Source organism: Protopterus annectens, chromosome 2.part0, assembly GCF_019279795.1.
Source record: "Protopterus annectens isolate FY-2018-M chromosome 2.part0, PAN1.0, whole genome shotgun sequence".
NCBI lineage: Eukaryota > Metazoa > Chordata > Ceratodontiformes > Protopteridae > Protopterus > Protopterus annectens.
In genome coordinates, this window is record NC_056728.1 from 181,687,121 (window position 1) to 181,700,844 (window position 13,724).

Below are 13,724 nucleotides of genomic sequence, written 5' to 3' on the forward strand. Positions count from 1 at the left end.
CACTGAATGCATGATAAGAGACCTTGGGACCCAGGAGGACAGTAGTCTCTCCTTCGATAGTCACATCGCCACAGTAGTCAGGAAGTCCTTCTACATGGCACACCTCATCATAAAAGGGTTCTCATCCCAGAAAAAAGAGGTCATTGCTCCCCTCTACTCATCACTCAATAGACCCATTATACAGTACAATGCCCCTTTTGGAGTGTACCTCACAAGACATCTGCAGCTGCTGGAAAGGCCACAGAAGTATCTCACAAAGAGGATTACTGGCCTCAAACAAATTCCCTACACTGTCCACCTCAAAAACTCCAGCTTTACTCCATAGCATATCACCTACTCCAAGGTGATCTCTGCTTAACATATAAAGCTATGTCAAACCCAGAGCTGTTGGACATGCTACACCTAAGGAAATTCCAATCCCTCCGAGCTACAGGCTCTAGGGACCTAAACCTTGTCACCGCAATAAACAGGACATGCTGGAAGGATAGATTCATGTCGCAGAGACTTCCTATACTCTGGAACAAGCTACCCATCTATGTCAAGCAAAGTTCTTCATTAGCACTCTTCAAGAAAAATCTTGATGAGTGGATGGGAAATAGGAAATACACCCCAGGGATCACTTCTGTGTCTCTGCTAGACAGTGGCACAGAAGTGATCCCAGTGGCACAGGAAAATAACTTTCTTGGGTGGCATAAGCTATGGAACCTTGCTGGCTAGGCTTACATAGGCTCTTGGGCCAATAGCCTAGTACCTACCTATGAACCTATGAACATGTAAACAAGTTACTAAGTTCATTATACAATAAAACAGTGTGCAGATATATGCAGCTCTATAAATAATAATATAGATGAAGGACTCTCTATTTTAGAAAGGGAGATTTAAAAATAAAAATGCCGTGAAGAAGAGAATGGGCAAATGATCATAATCAAGACATGCATGGGCAAAGTCAGGTAGAAACAAATTTTCTCATCCTGTTATTTTTGTGTTCTAGTATATGTTCACAGTACTTGGAGGAGTGGGAATAATTTTTCCTAAAAAACATTTGAGATGACAGATTAGTTTCTTGTGTTAGGTAGTCATGTGTTTCATCATTCTGTAGTATATGCTTCTGCCCAACAATCCATTCTTTAAATTTTCTATTTGTCTTACCTATATAGTGTGAGTCATATTTCATACAGGTAGCAATACCCACAACATTAGTGGTAATAACAGGTTGCATAACTATTAAATCTATACTCAGTTTTTCTAACTTGATGAAAGAAGAAAGAATTTCTGTTTGTAAGCACACAAGTACAATTATGACATGGAAGGGTGCCCTTGTTTTGCGGTACTATTTTCCCTCTTATCCTAAGATCTTTATAGGACAATCTTTGCTTTAAATTTTTATCTTTCCTATAAACAAATATTGGATTTAGAGGAAGATAATCTTTCAATGGTTCCACTTCATACCTCTCAATCTGGAAACATCAAAAATCTGGAGAAGGCCCATGCAAAATAGTACAAATCTGTACGCTGATTAACGTAAAAAATTGCATACATAATTGCATAACCCCACCCACTCCAATGGAATTGTGGGATACCAACCTTCAAACACAAGCTGAAGAACAGACAACCAAAATATGGCACCAGAGTACCCTTGCAGCCATTCCAATGTCCCATTACCTGGCTATTTACCCCAGTTACCATAAACACTAATGTGTGCATGCATAATGCTTTAGTTTTACAATGATTATTTTCTAGCACAATGCACAAACACTAATAGATATCTGCTAAACAAAGCAATACCATCTCACAATGAAAATAGACTTGGCATTAAAACTTCTCTCTGCCCTTGAAACTCACATTAATTGAAACAGCATTGAAACCCACAAAACATCCAAAGAAAATGCATCTGGCTGTTGGTGGATAAAGATTACCTTTGCGCTGTTTTCAGATCATAGGCCCTTGCACACAAAACAAGAAACATATATGCGTTCTTTGATACACCTTCCTGACTTTATTAAATTACATTCCTTGTATAATACAGCATACTTGTTAGACTTAATTTAAAGTGCATTTTAAATTTATTGTTTGAACATTTTTCCAGTAGGCAATGAAACAAAATGCATGAACCAATAATGCTTTGCCAGAGATGGCCTGCACCTGTCACCCCTAGGATTCCGGATACTGGCTAAGGCTCTTGCTGCTCCTATACTGTTTTTTTTAGCCAAGGTTCAAATGACAAATTCACCACCATAACAGGAACAGGCAAGCAAAAACTGAGGGTAATGCTACTCAATGCTAAAAGTCTAAATCACAAAATGCACTCACTCAAGGCACTCCTTAAAATGGAGAACATCGGTATCTGTGCAGTGACTGAGACCTGGTTCAAGGGTCTAGAGAGCACCCCTGCATTACTCATACCACACTTTTCGGCCATCTAACCTGGACCAGAACACCAAAGGTGGAGGTTTGTCCATATTCATTAAGGATATCCATATTTCCAGGATAGTTGTGCAGCATAATGCATCCACTGTTATCCAAGTGCAACTAACTCTGGGCAAAACTTCAATCACAATTGTAGCTTGCTACAGATCCCCCACCATGCCCCAGGATTCCCACTCCTCTTTTCTTGATATACTGGAAAACATTAGGGTTCAACCAAACACCCTAATAATGGGCAATTTCAACTACCCTACCATTAACTGAGAAAATTACTCATGTACCAACTCCTTCACTCAATGCTTTCTGGAATTCATAAATTCCAATGCTCTGGATCAACTTATCCACACCCCCACCAGGGGTAACAATATCCTAGACCTAGTCATTACCAACATGAGTGACTAGTGTTCCAACCTGAAATCAACTCCTCATTGTTCAGATCTGACCATAAGCTAATCACCCTAGATATCTGCATCCCGCCCCCACCCACCATTAAGGAAACCATGGTAAAAAATTTCTCCAAAGTCAACTTCATGCTTCTTAAGACAAAAGTGGCAAACTTCATGACACCCATGCAGATGGACAATACAGTTATGACTGCTGAATCCTACAAAAATGCACTCTATAAGCACTTACACGATTGCATGGATCGTGCTATCCCAAACAGAGCCAAGACACTATCCTGCAAAAAAGGAAGCCAATCTGGTGGTCCCCTGCCATAAACATACTCTACAACAGAAGAAAGAAACTGTTGCAAAAGAGAGTAAAATCCCATGAGTGGAGGTGCTACCTGGTCAGTCTCAGTAAGAAGCTGAGATTCCTTATAGAATCCTCCAAAGCTAGCTACAATAACAAAATCACCACTGATTCTAAGTGTAACCACAAAGTATTCTATAGCTATGTCAAGAATCACAATGGCAACACCCAGATCTGCTCTGAGTTACAGCACAACAGCATGAAAATTACAGAAACAACTGATATTGCCAATATCCTGGCAGATAGGTTCAGTGCTAACTTTACCACCCCCCTCACCCCCTAAAGGGCCCATATCTATACAAGAAGAATGCAGAGTCCCTGTAATCATACCTATGCAGGTAAAAGCTGCACTCTCTAAAACCAAAAACACAGCATTCATGGGACCAGACAACATCCTAGGCTGTGTTTTACATGAACTTCAGAATGAACTGGCTCCCCACCTAAGCACCATGTTCAGTCATAGTCTCACGTCAGGCTTTGTGCCCATTGAATGGTGCACAGCAACAGTTTTCCCACTCCACAAAAGGGGAGCCACCACTGATCCTGGGAACTATCGCCCTATTAGCCTGATGAGCCTGGTCTGCAAGGCCATGGAACGTATCATAATGGAACTCATAAACAAAGACATTGGTAACTTCCAAACTCTGGACCCCACCCAGTTCAAGTTTGTGAAAGGCAGATCATGCCTTCTGAACCTAATTGACTTCTTTGAGGCAGTCACCAAAGCCGTAGACAAGGGTAAGGTGATTCATACAGCCTATGTTGTCCTTGACAAGGCTTTTGGTACTATCCCCCATTCTGGAATTATCACTAAATTCACTAAACTAGGTATAAATCCCTATGTCACAAGATGGGTTGCCAACTGGCTCACTGACAGAACCCACACTCTAAAAGTTGCAGACTCCAAATTAGACTTCAAACCAGTGACAAGTGGAGTACCACAAGGTTCAGTCCTGGGACCTCTCCTGTTTGGTATCTACTTCTCTGAAGTACAGGCTAACACAGAAGGCATCTGGCTAACAAAGTTCGCAGATGACTGTAAACTAGGAGCCATAGTTGAGTCCCCAAATGATGTGGACATCCTACAGAAGGGCCTCACTGAGACAGATGCCTGGTGTCAGAGGCATGGCCTCAAGCTCAGTGCCAAAAAGTGCATTGTCATCCCCTTTGGTAAAAACTCCCATGAACTACCACATAAACGGCAGTCTGCTTAATGCCGAATGTGTGATAAGAGACCTTGGGACCCAGGTGGACAGTAGTCTCTCCTTTGATAATCACATCACCACAGTAGTCAGGACATCCTTCTATGTGGCACACCTTATCACAAAAGGGTTCTCATCCAGGAAAAAAAGAGGTCATTGTTCCCCTCTACTCGGCACTCATTAGACCCATTAGAGAGTGCAACGCCCCTTTTGGAATGTACCTGACAAGATATCTGCAGCAGCTGGAAAGGCCACAGAAGTACCTCACAAAGAGGATTACCAGCCTCAAACAGATGCCCTACACTGAACGTCTCAAAAAACTCCAGCTTTACTCTGTAGCATATCGCCTACTCCGAGGAGATCGCTGGCAAACATATAAAGCTAAGTTAAACCCAGAGCTGTTGGACATGCTACACCTTAAGAAATCCCAATCTCTCTGAGCTACATGCTCTAGGGACCTAAACCTTGTCAGTATATTAAACAGGACATGCTGGAGGGATAGATTCCTGTTGCAGAGACTTCCTATACTCTGGAACAAGCTACCCATCTATGTCAAGCAAAGTTCCTCAACAGCACTCTTCAAGAAAAATCTTGATGAGTGGATGGAAAATAGGAAATACACCCCGGGGATCACTTCTGTGGCTCTGCTTGATAGGGGCACAGGAAATTAACTTTCTTGGGTGGCATAAGCCAGGGAACCTTGTTGGCTAGGCTTACTAGGCCCTTGGGCCAATACCCTAGTACCTACCTATGAAACTATGAACCTATGACAAAACTGCCCAATTCAGAACATTTCCTTCATAAAAGTCTACTTCCACATACACACAATCGCATTTTAAATTTATTGTTTGAACATTTTTCAAGTAAGCAATGAAACAAAATGCATGAACCAATAATGAAAAGCTATCGAATTCAGAACATTTCCATCATAAAAGTCTACTTCCACACACACAATATATATATATATATATATATATATATATATATATATATATTTAGTTATATATATATATAAAAAAATAGAATAATAGTAGTGTAAGCCATAGGCATCTTGCACAGCTTCTCGCACTTATTTTCAATTTCAGTTTTTTTTGGGGGGGGTTAAAAGGCCAAAAACCAGGGACACATTTTAAACATTGCTTGTATAATTTTGTAAAGTTGCTGGAATCAAATGTTGATACCACCTTGCATTTCACTGCCAAATCTTGAACCTAGGACCCTGTGCACTACAGTCAGAGCAACATACCACTATGCCACATCAGCAGTTTCCTGAAAGATAGGAAGACTGAAACTTAAATGGCTATCATTTAATGAATTCAGCTCTCACTTCTCACCATAGCTCTCAACTTCTTAGCACAAAAAACCTAGACAAGGCCAGTAATAGGGGAATACAGAATTCAGTACTCACTTCTCACCATAGTTCTCAATGTCTTAGCACAAAAAACCTGCAGAAAGCTAATAATGGGTGAATACAGTCCCAAAATAGGGACAGATTTAAAATACTGATCTTATAAAGTTAGTCCAAACAGCACAAAAAGCAAAACGCTGATAGTCCACACACAGACAGTTGGTATGTCTCCAAAAGGAATGCAGCTCGACCACAATGTGCATAAAAGAAATTTAATATAAAAGGTTAGCGCTTTCACTCGTGTCAAACGAGCTTCATCAGACCAAATGTGTACATTGAGAACACAGAAATTTAAATATACAAGAATGGCGCCAAAAGCAACTAGTCCTTAAAGCAACCGCAGTGTAATTATACATAGAATAATAAACTGCTCACCAAAGCGAGCATTATCAGTGTCCTCAAAAACATTTATCCAAAAATATTTTATGTAATACTTCAGTCTACAAGTGTGCATATCTAAAAATTCTTAAAATATATATAACATCCTATAAAAAATATTTAAGAATAAATATACATAATATGAAAGTGTCAAAAATTAAGTAACCAATAATTTATCTATTTAACATCAGGACAGGTTTGACTGAAATAGAATCATTTATACCAGGATAAGTAGTGGCATCAGTTAGTAATTGCCACCAATATTCTTTATAAGCTAGCAGGTTTCTAATATTCCCTCCCCTAGGATCTACATGTATAATGTCAATAATAGCAAATTTAAAAAAATGTTCGTCACCCATGCTGTTAATATGCCTATAAAGTGCATTTTTGGTATCCTTTCTTTTAATACTGTAACCATGTGCGTAAATCCTTTTTCTAAACTGTCTTTCAGTCCTGCCTACATAAAAAGCAGGACAGGACATACATTTGGCTAGATATATGAGCATGTTCGTTTTACAGTTACCTTTCCTAAACTTTACTACTGTTTTATTAACATTATTTAGTGTAACTTGATTTTCCACTAGAATATCCTTACACTGATGACACGCTCCACATTTGGAAGTAAAGGAATTCAAATTATTCCTAGGATTGAATCCTGACTCAAACATATTTTTCAAATTTCTACCCATTTTGTAAACAAAAAGTGGTGAAGATCCAATAATGTTTACTACTTCATCCTCAGTAATAAATGTTTGCCAGTGTTTTGTAATAATCTTCTTCACTAATTGTGTGTGTGGGCCATATTCTACAATACAAGCTCTATTATAATTTCGATTTGTTCCTGTGTTACTATGAATCAAAGTTTTTCCATTAACATTATTTTCACAATTGTAACCCAATAAAGGTAAGTACTTTCTTCCCCATTCCTCTATAACTTATTTGATTGTATCTGACATCATTCTTTTGTCATATCCTCTTTCTCTAAATAGATTGGCAATAAATCTAACTTCATCAATCATTTCTTTATAATCTGATGTCATTCTTACAGCTCGAATCAGTTGTCCTTTAAAAATGTTATATTTGAGCTGTCTAGGATGATTGCTATTGAATTCCAAATAAGAATTTGAAAAAGTAGATTTTCTGTGTATCCTAGATTTAAATCTGTTGCCGTCAAAGCTAACAAGTGTGTCAAGATACGCTACGCCAATATTATTGGTTTCTGATGTAAATTTGAGATAGTTAGTACTATTGTTTAAGTATAGCACAAACTTGTTAAAAGAGCCTACATCACCTTCCCATAGAATCTTATAAAGTTAGAAAATTGCTAGAATAAAAGGTTCTGTGTTACCATTTATTTTCTGAAGAATATGAAGTCTGAAATTCAAATGTCTGTCATTATTTAGTGAATTCAATCATTCAGTGATTTGCCACAAAAATCCTGAAAACCACTGATTTAATGAGGAACAGAACAAAAATATGAGGCATAAATTCACAAGTGGTGGTGGCTAGGGATTTAGGCTCTTTTTACCTATACCCAAGGTACAAGGTTTGAGCCTGGGTACCTATAGCCACCAGGTGTATTCACCTGGGGGCATTTTCTCTCTCTCTCTCTCTCACACACACACACACACACACACACACACACACACACACACACACACACACACACACACACATACACACACACACAGAGTTCAGCAAGCAGAGAAATAACTCTGTTAATAAATACCTTAAAAGCTTTGCAGTACTGTTATGTTTCCTTCCCACTCACACTCCATTCAAACAAACAGTGAAGTAGCCATCCAGAAATACGTGAGCCCTTGAGCTCAATTCTGACAGGCTGACTGAGCTGATGTCATCGCACATGTGATGATGTCAGCTCAAAAAAGAAAACAAATTGGAAATGATGGGGTGCCACTCAGCAATCATGGCACCTATTATTTGGACCCCAAAACTTGGTAAAAACTGAGTAATTCAGCCCTCAAGCTCAATTCCAACAGGCTGACAGAGCTGATGTCATTGCGCACGTGATGACGTCAGCTCAAAAAAGCGATAGAAAACAAATCAGAAATGAAGGGGTGCAATTATTTGGGCCCCAAAACTCGGTAAAACCCAAGTAATTTGGTACGGTTGGGAGGTATGTTCCACTTCTTTGCAGTATGTATCAGCTTTTCTTAATCACATTCTGAAATGCTTTAGTGTGCCTATTATTAACTAGTTGTAAATCTTCACATAATACCAGCATTTGGTTCAGGTTTGTACAATTTAAAGAATCTGTATTTAAAAAAGGCTTTGCTTTTTGATTTCATTGCTGAGCAACATCATTTTGATTAGTTTTACATGATCTATATTGTAATCTCAATTCACAAAATCATAACTTAAGCACTCAGTCTGTTCTTCAAAAATAGTGCTATTTGTGTTCAACGTCAAACACCTAATCATTGCTCTTTCACTACATTCTCAAAAGTAAAACATGGGTGAATACTTGCATGATGTAGATGTGTATTCCTTTGTGTAGGTTCCTTATAACGTTTTGTATTCAACTGGCCTATTAAATTTTATCTAACTATATATCTAGAAAACATATTTTATACAGTGAAAAAGTTTTTTTAAAAGTTAAAAAAGCAACAGTTGATGTTAGGCAATTCTCAGATTGTTCAAAAGCTTCAACTGAACTATTCCATATCATAAAGATATCATCTTTAAAACATAGAATAAAATGTTTTTAAGATATGGGTTACAGGGATTAAGTACATAATTATCTTCCCATGCTGACATAACTTAGATAGCATAAGTATTAGCTAAATTATTATTGATTGCTAGTCCCTTCTTCTGTAGTTAGTAGCAGTCCTGAAATTTTAAAACATTAGTTTCCTGTACTAATTGTAGTAATTCACATATAGTTTGCATTTGAACACTAGCACAATCGATATTCAATTTCAAATTCTGCCTGATGTCCTCTAACCACAGACGTAAGGAATCATCATAGACAGGGAATCAATATACAATTTAACAAATAAATATGTATCAAATTATTATCCTTCTTCCATATATCTAACTTCCTTAAAAAACCTGCACTATTCTTCATAAAACAATATAGAAGAAACAGAAAATTAAACCATACTAAAGAAATAAATACTAGAAAAAAATGGCTTAAAGCATATAAAAATATTAAAACACTGAAGACTTTATTCGATAACTAGGATTCATCCAGTAAGTGCTTTCTTCTCTGAAATGAGACTTCTTCAGACTGAATGATAATTAAATCCCAAAAGCATATATACACAAAGTAATTTTAATTTGATAACCAGATAATTAATGCTTTATCTTTTTTCTATTTCTTTGTGTCTGAAAACACTTTAAAATCTTTCCTGTCATTTAGTCCGGGAGAGGGTAGCATCCATCCAGTTTGACCTGCCAGATATACTTCCTCCAGTCCAATTCATCTTCAGCATTTAAAACATTGTCATAATTAAAAACTTGATCTAAAACAATTACTTTAAAATCCACTTTATAATTGCTATTATTAAAATGCCTACTAAGGGCATTTTGTCATTTTTGGTTTGAATTGCATACAAATGTTCATACACTCTTGAATGGAGCAACTAGTAGTTCTTCCAACAAAAAAGTATCTATAACTTAGACATAAAAGAACATCTCCCTTTTAACTTAACTAAAAACTTGTTAATTGTAACTTCAGTGATTCCTGTGTATAAATAAGAACAAAAATTACAGTTGTAACACCTGAATATTCCTAATCTAGCAGCAATACTTTTAGGCAAACTTAATTTGGCCTAAAAAAAGTTTTTGAAGCTTTTTCCTTTTTTTGTTAACAAAAAATGTTTTTTTTCTCCTACAACCTTCTGATGTTATAAAAGCTACTTAACAATTTCTAGTTTTCTGATATAATATTTTGATGGCCCTCTCATCTACAGTATTTGGAACTTGCATACTAGTAATATACTGAACCTTACTTCCTGTACATTCATATTATTTGTACTTTTTCCCCCTCATAGAAGTACTTTCCAAAAGCTCCTTCTTTATAAGTTCATTCGGGTACCCTCTTTTTAAGAACTTATCACATAATACCTTACTTTCATAAAGGAAACCAGATTCTTTATCTGTAAGCATACTGATCCTCTTATAATATTAATTTTTAGTCCTTCTAGGGTGCATGCTATTTAAATTTAGATACCCATTATTTTGCAATTCCAATTATATTATTGTTTTTGTACTTTTTACGGAACTTACTTGTGATCTAATTAGTATGGAAGCTACATCTGATTCCAGTTTTATGATGCTCCCATTGGGATTTACAGTGCAGGATACTCCAAATGAGTCAATAGTTTTGAACCAAGAGGAATGTGTAAGCAGCGCTAAAGTACTGAGGGTCAACAGCAGTTCTGGTGCGAGTTTCATGCTTCAGTGGACAGACAAAGTATTGTTTAATTGTTTGGCAGCCCCTGCAATTATGTTTGACCTTCTAGATATTCAAGGTATGGGGGCCAGTGTTGATAATGCTGCCGAAACTTTCAAACAATTGGGAAAAATCCTTTTGAAATGAAAGTGTCTTTAGTGGGGCCTAATTTATTTCAATAGTTGCAATTTATTTTGATAGTTGCCTAAAGACTAAAATTATGCCAAAAGGGCTTAGGGCTATAATGGATAATGCCAGTTTGCCAAGATTTACCTGCAGAGTTTATGAAAAAAATGGATTGAATTAAATCAGCAAACTGGTTTAAGGTACTTGAAAATGCTGATTAAGTTAAATAAAAGTAAGTCTGAGGGCTTAAATGAGCATATACACTCTCTTTATTTCTCACTCAAAAATAGTATCAGGAGCAAGAACTTTGATTTTAAAGTCAGTACTATCCAAAGTAATTTAATCAAAGAAAATGAGGTTTCAAAAAAAAGGAAAGGTTAAGAGGTTCCAGAGAGAGAGCGCTGACTTCCAAAGAGGTGTGGCTTATCCTGTGCAGGTACTCCAGGAGAATAGTTGCTCAGTCTGAGAAGGCAAAGCTGGAAGAGAAGAGCAACCAACAGCTCCTAATAGCAATCAAGGGGAAGGTCCAAGAAGATCTGAAAGATTAGTCTAGAAGAGGCAGGAGAACTGAAAGCCAGAGAGGCAAAATTTTTCTCAAAGTTCTAAGTTTAACAACAGAGGAATAACTGGTGAGCCAAATCATGTTTCAGGCTCCTGTAGAAGTCTATCAGGAGACAGGGACTGTGAGCAGAATGTGGGCGCAAGTTGTGGCGCCTGTAAACAAACCACAGGGCAACAAATTTTCCCATCAAAAGAAATGCAACAAGAAACTGAGGTGGAACAACCAAAAGGACAGCAAGAAAAGGTTTTAGGTATGATTAATGAGAACTTTAAAATAGTGAACCTGACTGAAATTGTTTTGAATGTAATGTGATCAAAAACGGTTGGAATTTTTTTCCCTTTAAGAGGGCAGACAAGTGTGATACTATCAATAATATAAGATACTATGTCAGAAAGTTAAAGCTTAAATTTATTTTTGTGAACAACGACATTTCAAACAGTGAGCTGAGTAAGCCAAGTCTATTCAACCCTCCTTTACGGTCTGAATGTGAGGCAATTTTAAATATTACTGAAATGCAAATAAGGAAACTGTTAAATAATAACAGTTATTACAATATGACTGTCAAAGAAAGGCATGCTTTTTATGGAATTGTGAGTAATGAAAAGTTGATCATGACCAAAGCTGACAAAGGGAATGCTATTGTGATTTTTGAGAGGGAATTGTATAATAATAAAATGTTGCAAATGTTAGCTTTTATAAAAAAAGTCACTTTTGCTGATATTAAAAGAGCTTTTGCAAGGATTGATTTTGACAACAGGATCAATATGAATACAAAAAACTTTTGGAAGTTTCTAACCCCATAATAAGTAAGATTTCTGGACTACCAAAAGTCCATAAATCATTAGATGATCCCCCCTTAGGCTGATAGAGGTCTGTAGCAAATGCATAATCAAAACTATGGCTATATATGCAGATAAGATCTTGCAAATTGTAAATTACTTAGCGATATCAATGACTTTAAGATGGAAAATATTTTTTCCTGGCTGAAAAGGGAAAGCCCACCATGAGAAGCAAAGACCAGTCTTGGTTCAGTGTATCAGCTGGATGAGCTAAGCCTGCCTAACTCACATACACAAGAAGCCACTTCTCCACCCAGCTTGAGTACCAATAAGGTTCCTTATTCTACCTTGTAGTAGGTGGTTGTAGCAACAGGATCTGTATCCATGGAGTCTGTGGATGGGCCTGGGTCTTTTGAGTAGACTCAGCAGGTAAAAAATCAACCTTTTTTACTTGGTCATCCAGAGAAAGTGGAGCTAAGACATCAGAATTTGTTGAGATCGAGAAGAAGAGAAGTCAGAGAAAGAAAAACGTACGACGGCTAGGAGGCACACAGCAGATCAGTCAACCAGAGCAAAGAAATGAATGGTCACTAGTGAATCTTTTCAGTTTTCAGCTTACACATAGTGACTATCTGTTACTGAAGAAAGGTCTACAATTTATTCTGTCAGATACAGACACTGTTGTGGATGCTTTCACAGACTTAAAACTGTTTATACATAATTTTAACTTTAAAAATAACTTTTAAAAGTAATGCAGATGTTATGCGTTTGCAAAGAAAATCAAGTGTTTTTATTCTTGTGAATCCACCAGTATTAAATGCTTTATATAATGTTTGTGAAAAAAAAAATGAGAACTTTATGATGAATGAAATAAGAGAAAGGAATATAATTTGAGTTTAGATGAGTACCAGTCATTGATAAGGCTGCAGAAGGCCAGTGATATCATAATCAAACAGGCCGACAAAGGTGGTGCCGTGGTCATTTTAAATAAAAATGATTATTTGACATGCATGAATGAATTTTTAGCTGATGATAAAGTGTTTTTAAAGATAGGCCTGAATGTTCTTAACAATGTGATTTATAGAATTAATAGTTATGTGTATGATCTGCAATTAATTGGTGATTTAACATTAGATTTATATAACTATTTTACAGTGCCATATCCCGTTACTCTATTTTTATATGGGCTGCCCAAGATACACAAAAATATGATGTGCCCTTGTTTGAGACCCAGAGACCCATTGTCTTGGGCAAGGGCTGAGTAATGGAGCCTATCTTGTATCTGGAGGATGTTCTGAAACCTCTTTTGAATAAGGTGGATAGTTATATATGTGACATTGGTGATTTCCTACAGAAATTTTATAGTTTGTATTCATCTAGTGATTCGACTCGATATATTTTATTAACATTAGCTATTGACGCACTCTTTAAGGTGATGCACCATGTATCTTGTATAGAAGCAGTTCATGAGTATCTGAGTTTTAATAGTGATCACACTGCCAGACATGTGGAAACAATTTGTTATTTTATTAGCTATAGTTCTTACTAGTAATGCTTTTATATTTGATAATCAGATTTATCACCAAGTTTCCGGGGTAGCTATTAGCTATGTGCACCTCAGTAGTGAACTCATATGCAAATTTGGCCTTAGGCAAATAGGAGTCTGAGTTCGTTT